At 38.7% G+C, this 4,711-nt stretch overlaps 1 pseudogene; it reads left to right on the top strand.

Annotated features, from left to right (window-relative positions):
* Positions 625-2,015, top strand: LOC107606573 (annotated as a pseudogene).

The raw sequence follows: 4,711 nt of genomic DNA, 5'->3' as shown, positions 1-4,711 counted from the left end.
TCGGATACGCGGATGTAGAGCAGATATCCGCGATCCGATCCGCAAAGGGTGCGGATCCGATCCGATCAATTTACGGATCGGATCATATCCGCAATTTTCGGATCGGATGCGGATATTTACCGCGAATCTGCAGATACGATCCGATCCATGAACACCCCTAATCGAAACCGAACTGATTTAAATTAATGAAATATGAAAGGGATCGGTTTGGATAATTTATAAGACAAATTAAAGAAAATGATTAAAAAAAAAGAAAAAACATTTATGTAACTATAAAAAATAAAAATAAAAAAGAGGAATCAAAACTAAGGTGAGATTAGGATTAATAATAGTTATATAAATATTATTTTTTTAATTGTACTTTTCAGGCACTTTGCCTTTGTCCTTCTCACATTCCAAAAAGAAAAATTTAGAGTAAAAGACAAATAGGTCTCTGACCTTTTAAAATGCGAACATTTTCATCTTTTAAGATTGGAAAATACATTTCGATCTCTCACCATGTAAATTCCGTGACAATTATGTCCTTCCATGAAATTGGTGTCCGAAACAGTAACGGAGATTGCTGAGGTGGAGGGGTGAAGAGTGATGTGTCCGTTACGGTTGCTGAAGTGAATGGGAAAACAAATTGTTGGAGGACAAATTGGTCCTTAATGGCCAAAACGACGCCATATGCATCCCCCACTTTCATGCCCATCATCCCAGACCTCTTCTTCTTCTTCTTCCATGCCAGTTTCATCGCGCACTTTCTTCCTCTCTCGTCTCACAGACCTCTTACTCCACAACCCTCTCCACCCTCCAAAACGAGCGTGAACAACGAAGGTTTGATCTTGATTTCGCTCCGGTGCGTTAACCTAACGTGGCTCAAGCTCTGTGGATGCCGTGAGATAACGGAGGCAGGAATGGCCGCTGCTGGTGAAAACTGCAAGGCGTTGAAGAAGCTATCTTGCGCTTCGTGCGTGCTTAGCATTAAGGGAATCAACGCTGTCGCCAGTCGTTGCCAGGGTTTGGAAGAGCTCTCCGTTAAGCGGCTGTGTGGCGAGGTGGTTGGTTCCGGAACGACGTCGATGACTTCTGTTTTCTCGAAGGAGATCGTGAATTGCCAGAGCTTCACGCCCCCTTATGATTGGGTCGAAAAGGCTTCGATCTTTGAAGGTAATTGGCTATTTGGAGGGATTGGGATGACACCCTTGAAAAGATTGGGAACCTCCATGCTGCATTGGTCGATGTTCACCTTGAGAAGATTTAAGTTAGCGATGTGGGTCTTGTGGGTTTGTCTAAGTGTTTGAGTTTGAAACACTTTTCACATTGTGAAAATCGCTGAGTGCTCAAATGTGGGTCTCAATCTAGTTGCTGAGAACTGCAAGATGTTGAGGAAGCTTCACGTTGATGGGTGGAGAACCAATAGGATTGGTGATGATGGTTTGATTTCTGTTGCCAAACACTGCATTAACTTGCAGGAGCTTGCTTTGATTGGTATCTATCCAACATCTTCGAGCCTTGAGGCAATTGCTTCCAAATGCAAGGCTTTGGAGAGATTGGCACTTTGTGGGCTTAATACCATTGGTGACGCTGAGATTGAGTGTGTTGCCAACAAGTGTGTTGCACTCAAGAAGCTTTGCATTAAGGGGTGCCCTATATCCAATGTGGGGATTTTAGCTCTTACTTCTGATTGCCCCAATTTGATTAAGTTTAAGGTGAGGAGATACAGAAAGGTTACTGATATGATTGTGGAGTGGGTGCATGAACATGGGGAGTCTTTGGCGTTTAGTTTTGATAATAGTGATTATGAAACATTGAATGCGAGTCAAATTGATCATGATCATGCAGCGAATGATGTGATAGCATTTCACAGAGAAAATGAGGGGGTGGCTGCTGTAGCTGCAGCAGCAGAAGCATCAAATGGTTACAATGGATTGGCAATGTTGAGAGCAACATTTGGGTTTTTTGCTAATAGAAGTGTAGTGCAATCAGCATTGAGAAGGTGGTATAACAATGATAATGTCTTCGCTCAATAGTAGCATTTTCATGACCTTAGTAAGAAAGCAAACGCGTTCTTGCCAAAGTCCTCATTTGACAATATGAGAAGGTGAATTCTTTGGTTCAATTTGCCTTTTGGGAGTTTCAATTTCCTGAGTAGCTAGTAGCTTTGTTGCTATTGCTGTTAGCTAGCTGCATTTGTTAATAATCTCTATTGGTTCTGTTCGAGTGTTCTTATTATTTGTGTTGATGGTGATACTAACTTTGTATTATAATTAATCTATTTTTTTTGTTTTATTTGGAAGGTGGAGAGGGTTGTGGAGTGAGAGGTCTATGAGACGAGAGAGGAAGAAAGAAGAAGAAGAGGTCTCGGATGATGGGCATGAAAGTGGGGGATGCATACGGCCAGGGACGGATCCAGAAATTTTAATATGGAGGGGCCGAATTTTAAATAATTTTTTTCTATAAAAATAATTAACATATAGTTATTAGAGTTAGTTTTTTAAAAGATTTATCAAAACATATATATATATATNCAAGCTCATAGTATGCTAAAGAAAAATATAAGATGTGTTCCAAAAATTACGTGAAATTGAAGTAGTTTGGGCCTGAACGTGAGGTCCAGAATCCTTCTAGTGAAGGTCCCGACGTCTTTTCAAACGAGACAAAGCTATCTGAGGTCTTTTATGGTGAATGGGGAGTTGTACCTGTAAGGGACTTCGATGCTAAGTTAGCAAAAATGTTAGGCATGTTTTATGAATTAGGGTTAAGAAATACCTATCTGTGATGGGTATTTATACACTAAGAGTGATAATATTACTATCACTAGGTAACTTATCTACCTATGATGGTGGGTGGATACTTTCCAATTATTTATGAAGTGATAGTGTTGCTAATTTGTAGGGATACACGTTAGTATAGTTAAGATCTTTTTGATGTACAAGTCAAGTCGGGTCGCACCTAAGGATTCATGCTTCAACAGGTTGGGCAGATTTGATGTAGTAGAATTGGTTTCTTTGTAGATTGGGCCTTCATTTCAGACCTGACTTTGTTTATTGAGTTAGATAAGTCAAACTCGAGCAAGCAGGTAGACGAGTTGTGTTGGCGTTGGAATGTTGAATAGTTCGTAAGGTTAAGTACTCAAGTTTGACCGTTCTGCGATCGGTTTTTGGATGTGATTTTATCCGAGGAGGTTGGTCGTGTGGAATTTATAACCCACAAACTAATCGGCAAGTGCACCGGGTCGTACCAAGTAGTACTTCAAGTGAATGAGGGTCGATCCCACGAGGATTGATGGACTAAGTAACAATGATTGTGTGATTTACTTAGTTAGACAAACAGAAAATGGTGTTTTGAGAGTTTAATTGCATCAAACAGTAAATTCAAGAAATTAATAAAGCAAGCAGTAAACGGGTTGTGAAATATATATGAGAGAACACAGTTAAGGTTTCAGAGATATTTATTTTTCGGATTAACTTTTCTTACCAACTATTTTAATCATACAAGATTCAATTCATAGCAAACTATATGTAACTAAACCCTAATTCCTTAGACCTTTTTAGTCTCCTCTAACCTTCAACAACCGCCAATTCCTTGGTCGCTTGATTCCAATTAGAGGGTTAAGTTCAATTCTAGTTTATATGCCACAAAAATCCTAATTACCCAAATATAAGAGGATTATATATCACGTATCCCGTTAAGTCCAGATAATTAGAAATTTAGGAGAAATTATTTTCAAGCTGTTGTTCAAGCAAAGAGCTTTTCCAAGTTTTAAAAGAACTCAATTAGAACAAGGGTCATACTTCCATTCCACCCAGATTCATAAGATAAAGAACGAAAATAATTCTTGAAATTGAAATCAATACATAAATTAAAATAGAACAGTAATAGTATTAATCCATAGAATAAACAGAGCTCTTAACCTTAACAATGGAGGTTTAGTTGCTCATGGTTCAGAGAGAAAATTAGGGTTCTGTAAAACTGTAAAATACGGAATGAGGTCTGAGAGAAGAGAAAAAGAGCCCAAAGGGCTGATTCTTTTACCTTTTATATCTAATCTTAATTAATGTAAAATATATTTTCTAAAACTAAATAATATCTTTTCCTATTTTAAAATAAAATAAGTTTTAATCCAAATTGAATGAGATCTTCGTATGCTACTTGATTGAGCGTTGGGACCACTTGATGAGTTAAGGCTGGTGCCTAACCTGGAAATTCCCAAGTTAGGCACCACTATGGCAGCCTTGCTTAGACGTGTTGATTGTATCTTGGCGCCTAACTTGGAAAAAGCCAAGTTAGGCGCCACCTTGCAGCATGGTTTTGGCGTGTGGAGTCTCCTTTGGCGCCTAACTTGGAAAATCCCAAGTTAGGTGCCACCAAGGCAGAATTTCTGGAGAAGAAGTGTGCACTATTATACATCGTTGGAAAGCTCTAGAAGTTAGCTTTCCAATGCCACTAGAATCACATCAATTGGACCTTTGTAGCTTGTGTTATTCCTGTTGGAGTGCAGGGAGGTTAGGGTTGACAACATCATTCACTTTCTTCTCTTTTTCTATAAAAAACTCCATCAAATCCATCCGAATGCTACCTGAAATAAATTGAATTGCACACAACTCAAAGTAGCATCCATAGTGGCTAAAAGATATTTAAATATTGTTTAAACTCAACAATTTGAATGTAAATTCACTAGAAAAAGATAGGAAAGATACTCACGCATCAGTCGGCTAACTCAATG

The sequence above is a fragment of the Arachis ipaensis genome, chromosome B07 (assembly GCF_000816755.2).
Source record: "Arachis ipaensis cultivar K30076 chromosome B07, Araip1.1, whole genome shotgun sequence".
NCBI classification, from domain to species: Eukaryota; Viridiplantae; Streptophyta; class Magnoliopsida; order Fabales; family Fabaceae; genus Arachis; species Arachis ipaensis.
Note: the sequence above shows the minus strand (reverse complement) of the source record. Positions and strands in the feature narration are given on the sequence as shown.